The sequence below is a fragment of the Chiloscyllium punctatum genome, chromosome 17 (genome assembly GCF_047496795.1).
Source record: "Chiloscyllium punctatum isolate Juve2018m chromosome 17, sChiPun1.3, whole genome shotgun sequence".
Classification (NCBI taxonomy): Eukaryota; Metazoa; Chordata; class Chondrichthyes; order Orectolobiformes; family Hemiscylliidae; genus Chiloscyllium; species Chiloscyllium punctatum.
Genome location: NC_092755.1, coordinates 27,868,164 through 27,882,156, shown reverse-complemented (window position 1 = coordinate 27,882,156; position 13,993 = coordinate 27,868,164).

The window sequence follows — 13,993 nt, the reverse complement described above, 5'->3', positions numbered from 1 at the left end:
CCTTGCTTTTACTTTGTTTCCTTTGAAATACAGATTGTAGATTTATGCTGTGTTTTTGTTCTTGTTTGTTAGCATTCATATTCTGTTTTTGATTTCGTTATCAATTTCATGGCCCTTGTTTCTAGATCGTGAATTTGTGAGAATTCTCAGGTTTCCACAATGACCGAAATTCTTCCGAAGCTACTTCCTATGATTAATACGTTTTCTAATTTGTTATGTTAAACATTATTGTGTCATTTTCCCTTTCTTTGGTGTTTATACCTGAAAAAAATAGACGTATTATTCAGACTTTGCATTATTTCTATAAATCTCCTGGTCCTGACCAGATATATTCAGGAACACTGCAGGAGGACAGAGAAGGAATTGCGTGAGCCCTGGCTGATATTTTTGCATTATCGCTGGCCAACAGGTAAGGTCCCGAAGGACTGGAGGGTTGCGAATGCTGTGCCCTTACTCAAGAAGGGCTAAAAGGAAAAACTTGGGAATTATGGACCACTAAACCTAAAACCTGTAGCAGGTAACTTACTGGAAAAGGTTCTGAGAGATAAGATATACGTGCATTAGGAAAGACAGGGTGTGATTCTAAGCAAGATTAGAGTGTTGCGAGAAAAGCACAGCAGAGCAAGCAGCATCCGAGGAACAGGAAAATCAACGTTTCGGGCAAAAGTCTATCATCAAAGTCAGCACGGCTTTGTGCATCGGACACCATAGCTCACAAATCTGTTCGAATTCTATGACGAAGTGACCAGCAACGTTGAGGAGGTCAGGGTTGTATGTGCAGTCTATATGGATTCAAGTAAGGCCTTCAATAAGCTTCCACATGGTGCGCTGCTCTGGAAGGTTAGATCGCATGAAAATTGAGGAGGACCTGCAAAATGGGATACAAAATTGGCTTGATGGTAGGAAGCAAAGAGTAATAGTGTAAGGATGCGTGTCAGACTGGAGGCCTGGGACTAATAGAATGCATCGGGGCGATGCTAGCACCACTATATATTACATATATCGATAATTCAGATGAGAATGTATGTGCATGATTTGTAAGTTTGAAGGTGACAATAAAATAGGCGGTTACATGGAGAATGACAAAGGTAATCAGAAATTTCAGAACTTACAGCAGTACCTTGATCAGCTGGGGAAGTGGGCCGAGGAATGGTAAATGGATTTTAATGCAGATCAGTGTAAGTTCTTGCATTTTAGAAACTCAAATCAATATTGGCGTTTTATGGTGAATGGCTGGATCTTAAGGAATGTAGTGGAACAGAGGGACCTTGGAATTCAGGCTCATGTTTCTCTGAAAGTTGATTCAGAGATAGACAGGGCAATGAAGAAGACTTTTGGCACACTGGCATTCATCAGTCAGGGCACGAAGTAGCGAATTTGGGGAGCTATGCTGCAGAATACGGGACACTGATGAGGCCATATTTGTAGCGTTATGTTCAGTTTTGGTAACTTTGCTATAGGAATGATGTTATTAAACTGGAATAAGTGCAGAAGAAATTTACAAGGATGTTGCCAACGACTCAAGGCTCTGAGTTAGAGGGAGAGGTTGGAAAAGCTAGGACTTTTTACTTTTGCGTGTATGTGACGGGGGAGAGGATCTGATTGAAGGGTATAAGATCATAACAGGCATGGATAGAGTGAATGCACTCAGCCTTTACTTCCCGGGATTGGACAATCACGGACTAGAGGGCATCAGGTTAAGGTCAGAGGAGTAAGAATAAAAGGGAACCTGAGAAGCAACTTTTTTACACACAGGGTGATACGCATATGGAATGAGCTACCAGCAGAAGTAGTTAAGGTGGGTACATTCACAACAATTAAAATGCATTTTGACAAATACAGGATAGGAAAGGATGAGAAGGATGCGGGGCAATGGCTGGGACATGGGGTTAGTGTGAATTGACATTTTGGTCGGAATGGATTAGTTTGAGCCGAAGGGCCTATAGGACTCTATGACTCTAACAACCATTGCTTATCTCCCTCTTAATGTTATTCTGTATTTTTCCAATTCACTGGAACAAACTTGACCCTCTCGGCTCCATGCTTCCATCATGTTTGACCAAAATGTACAAACATTCTATATTGTATGCAGACTCCGTGTAAAATACAACATATTAATGTCACTAAACCTCCAAAGCTGCTTCAGAGCAGGGGCATTGATTAGTCCTCCTGACCACACAACACCAAATCCGAACAAACTTGATCTCTAGTTTGGTTCAATACATACTCTTCAACACACCTGATATACATTTAGGGAATTTATTTTTCACAGTCACTTAGTTAACGCAGTTGAGATTCAACTTGAGACCATCCAATAAGAATGCAGTATCCATGATATTTGCATGTCTAATTTTCAGAGTATATGACGCTCAGAATTTCTGCAACAGTTTAAGTTTCGATATATAATACACCAATGTTTGCTTCTCCTTGTTATTTGTAAACTCCCCTTAAACTGAATCTGAGGGACATGGTCTGTGGCGTCATTGGTGATAGATTTGGACAAGACATTCCGGAAGGGTCACATTGACGCTGTGATACAGGCCAAGCGTCAATAACCTTCTCCGCTCTGTCAGGATAAGGGTCACCATATTCTATCTGCTCCTTCACACTCCCTGTATACCTGTTATAGCACTGACCCCCGAACAAGGCTCACACACTATTTCCAAATAAGGCTCAGGCATTTCCAAACTCACTATTTAATTCAGCAACTTTCTTCCTCACTTTCTCTGTCACCTACACAATACACCCCACACTAATAATACTAAATTGATTTACAACTGTCGACTGACTCATTCCGGACACCTCACCATTCCCCCCAGCCCCACATCCACCAGCACTAACAGCAGGGTCACCCATTTCCACTCTCCCTCCCTGTCTCCCTTTCTCCTGTTCCAGGAGAATCTGTCTGGAATGGGACAGAAAGGGCCAAGCCGGGTGGTGCTGTGCCTGATATTTGTTCCCTCACACGCCCTTCTCCCGCCATGTGGGGAGGAACCTGGCATGAGCCAAACAGAAACAAGATGGCTCATGTGGAGCTTCTGAAACATCCACTTCCCATCAACTGAGTAAAGAGCAACATTCAGTTCTCACTTTAAACCCACTGTCAGTTCCAACGTCAGTCCATTCACTCCCAAACAAAAACAGATACCTCACTGCACAGAGATGCAGACACTGAAATGCACTGACGTATTGGTAAACACCCCAACATACTAACATGCACAACACACATAAGGAGATGGGCATACACACATGTTGCAACACACAGAGACATATACACTTGCACGCAAATAGACACAAACAAACAGAGAACCACAGAGGCTGATACATAGGTACACATATGTAGACACACAAATACACAGAAAACAATCACTTGGACATACACATACGGACACACACACACATATAAATATATATATATAATATATATACACACATACACACAGAGACACAAGCACTGGTGTCATTAAGACACAAATCGACACGTTTTTGGTTTATAAAGGGATCAAGGATTCTAGGGAGAAGGCAGGAGATTGAGTTTGGGGTACATACAAGTAATTATTGAATGGCATATCAGAATTGATGGGCCGAATGGCCTCATTCTGCTCCTTTTTTCATGCTCACGTGGTGTTATGCTGTCAAGTATTCACTTTCTGAGATTGCAGCAGAGGCTGGATTTGATACATATTTGACTGGAAAGAGTCAGTGGGAATGTGGGACAGGTTTGGAGGGCAGAATGGTTTATGGTTATTCATAATTATTATATCCTTAAGTATGAAAAGAGGTGGTGATTTGATGTGAGGTTAGCACAGTTTTAATGTAATGGGTCCGACAATGAAATAAAAATGACCCTTTCCATTTAGTGCTATGCGGTCTATGTTATCCTCATCCTCAGGGAATAGGGAATATTGAGGATATTCTAGACTGAGCTCGACTGATCTTTGCTGGACAGGAGAGTCAATGTTTATCGGGAACAGACAGGAGAGGGATGATCAGAGACAATTGGACTATCCATGAGCATTCTGAATGTGTTGTTATCTCAATTCACCCTCGATGCTGTTAAAGAGATATACTGCTGCCCCTACTCCATGTGTTGTTCCCTCAATCCACCACTCGAAGCTGTTACAGAGATATCCTGCTGTCCCTACCCAATGTGTTGTTCCATCAATCCGTCTCACGGTGCCGTTACAGAGATATACTGCTGCCCCTACCCCATGTGTTGTTCCCTCAATCCACCCACGAGGCTGTAACAGAGATATACTGCTGCCCCGAACCCATGTGTTGTTCCTTCAATCCACCCCTCGATGCTGTTACAGGGTAGAGGACCAACCCAATCTGTCACACAGGATCGATAAGACAGGAGGAGACCATTCTGCCCCTTAAGAAATTACTCAGGAATATAGAATTAAGTAATTCAGATCGTTGAGTACATTACACAGACCAGGACGAGGCCATTCAACCCGCCTGAGCGGCTACACAGGAACAGGGAATATGTCGCCAGCAGGAAATAGAGTGTAGAGAGAAATGTTTACTTTCAGGCTGCAAAGCTCTAACTGATGGAGTGCCTCAGAGATCACTATGGGGTCATCAATGACCAATAATCTGTATCAATGATCTGGAGGAAGGGGAGGGAATGGCTTGGAGCTCAATTAGCTCGTACACCAAGATTCAGTGTGTCGTTAAATTGAGATACTGAGTCTGCAATATGATTATAGACAGGGATGGTTAGTGTGCAAACCTTCAGTAGAAATAACATCAGGTAAATTGTCTGTTTTGGCATGAAGGATAAAATAATGGTAATCAATTTAAATGGAGAGACATTGCAGAACTCTGTGATACAGGAGGTTTCCATGTTCCTGGGACATGAATCATGTGAAGTCAGTCTGCAGATGCAGCAAGTGATTTGGAAGGTAAGTGGAATGATGCTGTTTTTGACAAAAGGTTAAGGTTTAATTGCAGGAATGTTTTACTGCATCTGTACAGGGCATTGCTGTGACCACATCAGATGCACTGTGTACAGTTTTGATCCCCTAACACTAAAATAAAAGGATATAATTATTTTTGAAATTTTCAAAGAGGTTTTCCTATTCTCATTCCTGGGATGCCGGCCTTTGGTTATGGGGGATAATCAGTTCCGATCTTATCACAGAAATAGTATTGAACCACCATGACTTTCAGAAAAGTGCATCAGCCTAATGCAAATTATCTCTTGTCAGGGAGACTAAAGCTAGAGAATATATTTGAAGAAAAATATGCATTGATATTAACACACATATTATGAAGACACCTACCAATATTTACAAATTACACAGACACGTGTAAGCATGTCATGAAATTATAAAATGGGGACATTTTTTGAGATTGAATGGAATTGTGTACAACAAGAGCAATGATGCCCCTGCATATAATCCATAATCAGGTTTTCCAGAGAATGTTCCAGGAGAGCACACATGGTCTGGTTTGGTGTTCAGTTGATATTATTGTATGTTTCAACACAGAGAGGGAGAAAATTGTTCCCTGCCTGAGAAGCAACAGCCGATTGATCCCTTTCTCTTACTTTGTTCCACCAGATAGCGAAGTGTTAGTCTATAAAATTCCTGAGTTATCTTTGCCACTTGTGATGGATTCCTGGTGAGGATTCATTGGAAACTCTCATATGCCCGGAACAAAGGGAATTTAGCCAAATCCAACTGATCCAGAAAGAAATCCCACAACCAGTAGCTTATTTGAACAGAATAACTTTCAAGGCAGAAAAACATTTGGAGCACTCTGTCATTTTACTATTTGATATGAGTTGAACGTGCTACATTTTTTTTCTAGAAAATGACCTACCCTGAGACCGATATCATTGGCCACATCATTAAACTGGTTATACGTAAGATTGGTGTAACCAGTGGAGGAGTGAGACGGAAAAGGAAACAGTGACTCTCCAACATTGGCTGGAACACAAATGAGAAATTTTCAAAGGGCTGTCCAAGTGGAAATTCCCTCCCCAGAAGTTTATGGTGCCTGGATGTTTACATTTATTCAAAGTTGTATTTGTTGACATTTGACAGAAAAGTGAATGTAGAAAATGGTATACAGACAGAAAAGTGCTGGGGAGATCACAGTCACATGACCCATAATCTTTGTGCATGGTGGAGCGGTGACAAAGTGTCTAATGGCACACTCCTGCTGCACAGTCCTATGTTCCTATGTTCTATCCAACCACTCACAGCTCCTGCAAGGACCAGTTGGAGGCCACTTGCTCCAAATACCTGATCCACAGTAACACAGCATCTCATTCAGTCCCTCAAGACTGTCACACACACACGGTTTAGTATGGGTTGGAAAATGCTATTTGGAAATCCAGGCTGGGTTCGAAAGACGCCTCTGGTCTCTTTGCAGAGTGTCTCTTCACTGCAACTTGTGCTTTATTTGTTGGTTATAATACAGGCCCAGATTCACTGTGAATGCAACCCTCATATCTCACCCAGAGATGACTCATAAAATACTTTGCTCTGTCTGATTGCAACATTCAATAACAGAACTTTTAGGAAAATTACAACCATTAACTTTGTAATTACAGAATATGAGGACATAAGGAACCGCATCAGCGAATTCGGGATGATCAAGCCATTGTCTACCATCATGGCTGATCTACTATTGGCATTAATTCCTTTTTAATGCCCAATTCTACACATCCCTTAGCTGTCGGACAGGTCAAAAATCCATCTACCTCATCCTTAAATACTTTCAGTGATGTAGATCCCATAACTCGCTAGCCCAGATAATTCCTGACATTGATTACCCGCTGTGAGAGGAAAACATTCCCTACACATACATCGTCACCTAATTGATATGAACGAGAGATGAACACAGGGGCTCAGCAAACAGTGAATGGCTTTGATATCAAGTGAGTATTTGACTGAGGATGGCATCAGGACCACCCACTTATTTGAGCTGAATGGAAATCAGGTGTAACCTCCGACTTGTGTCGGTCTTTCAGAGCTGAAAGAAAGATGCTTGTGGTCGGTGGCCAACAGCCCTAACAGTTCCGGGACATCTCTGCAGGAGATCCTCAGGTTAGCCTCCTCAGAACAAACATCTCCAACTGCTATATCAATGTCTTTCCCCATCATAAGATCTGAAGTAAGGATGATGACTGAAGATCACACAATATTCAGAGATTTTGTGCCCCCTCAGCTCCTGAACCATCCTGTGTCCATGTGCAGCAAGACCTGGACAGCATTCCGTTTGTGCTGTTAAAGTGTCGGTAACATTCATGTAACAGCGCTGCCAGACACTGCACATTTCCACAGTTAATAGACGAGCTCAATCAGCATCCCAGGCTGGTTGCACACTGATATGTGGAAACCATTGGGCCCGTGGAAACGACTGAACAAGAAGAGGGACAGCCCATTCAATCCACCTGCCTATTCCACAGGAATAAGAGGGGTCTGGTCATTACATCGAGCTGTTAAACAGGAACAGGCAGAGCCCAATCAGACCTTTAAACCTGTTCCATGAGACCAGAAGGAGGTTATTCAGCCCCACGAGATAGTTATACAGAAACAGGAGGTCGTCATTGATACTCTAACATGACAAACCAATGAAACCGAGACTGCATTGATAGGGGGCTCCATGGTGTTTATCATGGTTCCATTGTTTGTAGAACGTGTGCTACCTTAACATGGTTTGCTGGCCGTGATAAGGGAAACCAAATATTTTGTGTAAAGTCTCAAGGAGGCATCTTCTATCTCCGAGAAGACACTCCCATGTGCTCTATGTAGGTCAGAAGCTGCTGGGAAGAGTTAACTCTTTTATAATGAAGGTACTGTTGCTGCTGTCGGGATTATGGATGGCATGACGTTCATTGCAGGATCACGCACCAATTGAACGGTATTAACGTTGGGAGAGTTTTTCATTTCAAAAGCCTGAACCTCTCTCTCTCTGTTTCTGAATCGAAATAGGGAGTGGTGGTGGTTGGGTGGAACGTTCTCAGAGGTTCTTAAACTATCGAGAACCATGTAACCCGATTGAAATAAAGCCATGGAATTTATCACCGTAACAGTGTCTGTTTAGAACATCATAAGTGATTGTGCATCCCCCTTAATGTTCAATGCAATCACCTTATTCTCTCACTGAGCTTCACTCCCTGTTCATGTTGCTATCATCCCAGGGATTAGTCTGGTGAGACTTGAGAGAAAGTCTCTCCACAGTACCCCAAATACTGCCTCAACACACTCAGGGATGATCACAATAATCCTTTTCTCTCACTTAGATATCGCCGTTTCCTTCCTGTGTTATGAAACGCCATTATTTCTCTATGCACTACGACTGATATGGAATTTATAAGTTCCTTATATCTATACGTCAGCATCAATAAAGCCAGCACCAGAGTTGCCTATGGAGATGTGCATCACACTCGGGGAGCATTTCAATGAGATCGAATCCCCCTAAAAGATGTAATGATCACCTATCTGAAAAGGAATGAGCTGTACAAATACGGGAAACAGGTAGAGGATGGGAGCTATCTTTAATTTTGTTCTTCTCTCACAGGATGTATGCAGCCCTGGTCAGGGCAGGATGTTACATCAATCTTAAACTGAGTGGCTGGTTCAGTTGTTCCACAGGACAGTAAAGAGTAAAACGTATTGCTGGGGGTTTGTAGTGTTACAATTCAGGATAAATTCTCCTGCTTAATTAAAACCAGCAACACAGAAAAGATTTATCCAATGCAGTAATGTATGATAATTCTAGAGTCTAAGAACTATTTAAAGTAAACATTAACAACTTTATTTCTTAAAGTTTTACAGAGAATAATAATCGAACGAAAATTTACAAATTCTTCCTCTAACCTGTCATTTACCTTCTGCCTCCACAATACGAGTCAGATAAGACTCCTAATTAAGATTTACAAAATAAAACTTCTTATCTCAAAACCAGGAAGCTTTCGGTTCTTCTCCATGGTCCTGTCTTCTTTTCTTCTGGGGGATTCTGCTTCACTAGTTACTTTTAAGGGAGCTATTTTTAAGGCAGTCTTTGTATGCTGGTAGCTTGGCAGCTCTGCTCTCAACTGTTCAATTTTCCACGGTCTTGTACATCCAAACTATTGGATTGTGTCATTGGCTTTTAAGATTATCAAACTATTACATTCAAACTTGATTGGAAGTGGGTAATTTGGGGTATAATTTAAACTGTTTGGCTGAATTTATTTTTGTCTCAAGACAATGAGCTAATCGAGTTGTTCGACCAAATGTTAAATTATATCTATTTTTCAGAAGAATTGGTGCTGTCAGGTAGTTTCAAGGTGCAGTACACCCACATGTTCATCACTGAAGTCACACGGAAACCTGATTAGGGAAGGTTGACACATTGACTTACCTAAAGGACTTCAGGCAAGCAGATGGGCTTTTATAACAAATGATAATGGTTGCTTTTAAATTCCACCACTTTTCTTCATGAGATATCAACAAACTATTATTCTGTGGCTCTACATTATGAGTCAATGACTTGACTACCATAAACTGTCTTCCTGTACGTGCAGGGAACACGTCAAACATACTCAAGAGCAATTATTTAGTGATGGAAAGCACGTGAAACTGTTGCAACCAGATTGAACAAAGGCAAAAATCATGGTTCATTCAGAAGTTGCACTGAGCCTGCAGAGAGACTGAGATATCATGATGGTGGTTTTGGACAGGGTTGGTGAGTGGGGAGGACATGGAGATGTAAATCCGTGAAGGACACAATGGATGATGGAGTTTGAGAACATTCTGTGTCCTTCTCGCATATCAGTGAGTAATTTATAAATAGTAGTTTGATAGTTATAATTTATAAGGAAAGGATATTTTGTTTGGAACTGAAGACATTGACTTGCACTTTCCAATATTTGTATATCATGAGCAGAAATTGAGTTCAATCCAGTTTAGTAGACAAATATAATGACTTACCAGGAACACCAACTATCGCAAGAATGGGATAGTAACCACCTTGAATAATCCAAAGGATAACTTGGATCCGTACTGCTAAAGCTATCCAAGGCTGAGAAAGCCAGTAAAGACCCGAGGATAAACTTCTGTCCATTGTTGGAACATTCCAGTGTAATGTTCTCAGATTCTGATCCATTGTTGGAATATTCCAGTCTAATGTTCTCAGATTCTGATCCATTGTTGGAACATTCCAATCCATGGTCCTCAGATTATGATTCATTATTGTAACGTTCCTGTCTAATGTTCTCAGATTCTGATCTCTCCTCCCGCTCTCTCTCTTGAGCTGCTGATCCCTGTTAGTGCTGTCAGGGATGCTCCTACTCACACTATGTGATAGCACATTGAACAGAGCCCATTTATATTTCAACCATGGAAACTCTCCACTGCCATAATTAGGATCCACTGAGATTGATATTAATCACAGTCACTGAACAAATAGCTCCAGTTAACCCCTTTGAATTCAATAATGATTTTATTCAAATTCAGAAGAACTTCTAAAGTTTACACATTTGGCATGGGATATGTGTGGGGGGTGAACAGGAAGAAATAGTTGAGATGGTAAATTGATTGAATGTAATCATTCAATCTGCCTTAGATATGACAGTAATGTCAAAGGATTGTCAGAACATAAGCAAGTTTCTCGGCTTATAAATCGAAACATAAAGTCTGTAACTACTGAGCAGTGATTATAATGTCAGTAAAATATGGAGAGAACTTTTCTCGTCCATAATCTGACAGGAATTTGCTTATGACAACATGAGTGATAACAGACAAATGGCTTGGATATATTAACAGAGAATATTATGTGACAAACAATTCAGATGGTTATTCAAGGATCAGAGAGGGCAGGTAAGGGTCCTGCTGTTAATGTTATCGATGCCAATCAACTGTATTGAAGTAAATTTCACTGGATTTCAATTGCAGTGTGATTATGATATCGGGGCATGGCTGCTGAGAGTGGAGGGAGGGAACATAATAATCCCCAGCCATCAGTATTGGAATTTTATTCTTCATAAATCATATGAAGATCAAATTCAAGGGTACATCTCCAATGAGGAATGAGGAGAGCCAATATTAACCACACAACCAGAAGACATTGGAGCAGAAATTTGGCCATGACGCCCATTAAGCCTGCTCCGCCATTCCATGATGGCTGTTAAGCTTCTCAACCCCATTCTCACACTTTCTACATGTAACCCTTAATCTCCTTTAAAGTCAAGAACCTATCTGTCTCACTCCTAGATATACCCACTGACCTGGACTCGACAGCCCTCTGTAGCAGTGAATTCCATAGATTCACCGCTGTCTGGCTGAAGAGGTTTCTCCTTATCTTTGTTCGAAAAGATCTTCTTTTTCCACTGTCCCCTCGGGTACTAGTATCTCTTACATTGGATACATCTTCCCAAAATCCCCTCTCACCCAGGTCATTTAGTGTTCTGTAAGTTTCAATTAGACCTCCTAACATCCTTCTGAATTCTACCAAATACAGACCCAGAGTCCTCAAATATTTTTAATATGATAAGCTTTTATTTCCTGGCACCATTCTCGTGAATCTCTTTGGAGAATGCTCCAGGACCAGTGCATCCTTCCTGAGATATGGGACGCAAAACTGCGCACAATAATCCAAATGTGGCATGACCAAAGCCTTGTAGAGCCTTAGAAGTACATCCCTGGTTTTATATTTAAGCCTTCTTGAAATAAATACCATCATTGTATTTGCCTGCCTAACTATTGACAAACTGCAAGTTTACCTTTCAAGACTCCTGGACTAAACTCCCTCGTCTTTTTGCCCTTCAAACTTCTGAACTTGCTCGCTATTTCGAAAATAGTCCATGCCTCTATTCATCCTGGCAAAATGCTTTCCCACACTTTCCCACATTGTACTCCATTTACCACTTCTTTGTTCACTCTCCAAACCTGTAAAAATCCTTCAGCTGGTGGAAGTGAGGACCGCAGATGCTGGAGATCTGAGTCAAAAAGTGTGGTTATAGAAAAGCACAGCCTGTCAGGCAGCATCCGATGATCAGGAGATTCGAAGTTTCAGACATAAAATCCTTCATCAGGGATGTGGAGTGGGTGGAAGGGGGCAGAGAGATAAATGGGGGGCGGGGAGCTGGCGCTGGGAGGAAGGTAGCTTCGAAGGCGACAGCTAGATGAAGGTGCGTGATGATAGTGATAGGTCAGAGTGGAAGATGGATTTGATACTTGGGAAGATAGATGGACAGGTAGGACAGTTCAAGAGGGCGGTGCTGAGTTGGAGGGTTAGATATGGGATAAGGTGGAGGGAGGTGAGATAAGGAAACTGGTGAAATTGTCCTTGATACCGTGTGTTTGGAGGGTCCCAAGGCAGAAGATGATGCGTTCTTCCTCCAGAAGTCAGGTGGCTAGAATTTGGCAGTCGAGGAGGACAAAAGCTTGCAGGGCTTTGGCGGAGTGGGAGGGGCATTTGAAGTATTCGGCCACAGGGAAGTGGGGTTGTTGGGTTTCTGTGTCCGAGAGTGTTCCCTGAACCGTTCTGTAAGTTGACATCCTGTCTCGCCAATGTATAGTAGACAGGAGCAATGGAATGACTAGAAGAGGTGTTTGGATGCACAGGATGTTTTCTGCCTGATGTGGTAGGATCCTTTGGGGCCTTGGGTGGAGGTGAGGAGGGAGGTGTTGGTACAGTTTTTATATCTCTAGCAGTGTCAACTGATGGTGTTGGGAGTGGAAGGTGGTTTAGTGGGGGCGTGTGGACCGAACGAGGGAGTTGTGAGGGAACGGTCTCAGCAGTATGATGATAGGGGTGGGGAGTGAAGTATATCTCTGGTATTGGGGTCTGACTGTTGGTGGCAGAAATGGCGGAGTATGATGCGTTGTATCCTGAGGTTGGTGGGATGGAAGGCGAGCACCAGCGAGGTTCTAACTTGTTGTCGTTGGAAGGGTGGAGTGCAAGGGCGGAGGTGTGGGAAGTTGAGGAGATGCATGAGAGCACCCTCCTGCAGCCGAACCACCTCGTCAATGCTACCTGTCCCTCTGTTTATCTTTGCACTGTTTGAAAGCTTAGCCAGAATGCCCTCAGTTCCTTCAAATAGATAATGAATGCACAAAGTGAAAAGTTGTGGTCACAACACTGAGTTTTGTGGAACACCACTTGTCACTGGTTGACATCCTTAGAAGAACGCTTTTATCCCCATTCTATGCTTTCTCTAAGGCAGCCAAACTTCTAGCCATGCTAGCACATTGCCTCTAATACCATGGGCACATACCCTTCTCAATAGCCTCATGCATGGCACTTTGTCAAACGATTTTTGTGTGCAGATTGATAACATCTATTGGTTATACTTGATCTAATCTGCTCATTACTCCCTCACTGTTTTCTAGCCGGTTTGGCAGGACTTATCTCCCCTTGATGAATCAAAGCTGACACTGTCCTATTTTACCAAACACCTCCAAGTATCAGAAATCCCATCCTTCACGATGGATTCCAGGATGTTACCCACAACCAAGGTTAGGCAAATCAGTCTGCAGTTTTCCATCTTCTACCTAACTCCCTTATTAAACGGGGTGTCATGTTAGCAATTATACAGCCATTTGGCCATTTCCTGATTTTAATAATTCCTCAAAGATTACCACTTACGCTTGCACTAACTCTTCAGCTATCTCCCTTACAAGGCTGGGGTGTAGTCCAACTGGTCCAGGTGAGCTATCCACATTCAGGCCATTCCGTTTTCTAACATGCTCTTCTTGGTGATGACCACCATATTCAGGACTGCCCTCTCACTCTCGTCAATTCTTGAGAAATTACTCGTGTCTTCCACCGTGAAGACTGATGCAAAGTTCCTCAGCCATTTCTTTGTTTCCCACTACCGTCTCTCCAGCATCATTTTCCAGTGGTCCATGTTCACTTTTACCTCTCTTTTGCACTTTATATATCTAAAGAATCTCTTAAAGTTTCATTTTATTAATGGTTAGCTTACCCCCATAATTAATCTTCACCCTCCTTATTTATTTTTCCTTGCCTTCTGTTGACCCCATTCTCC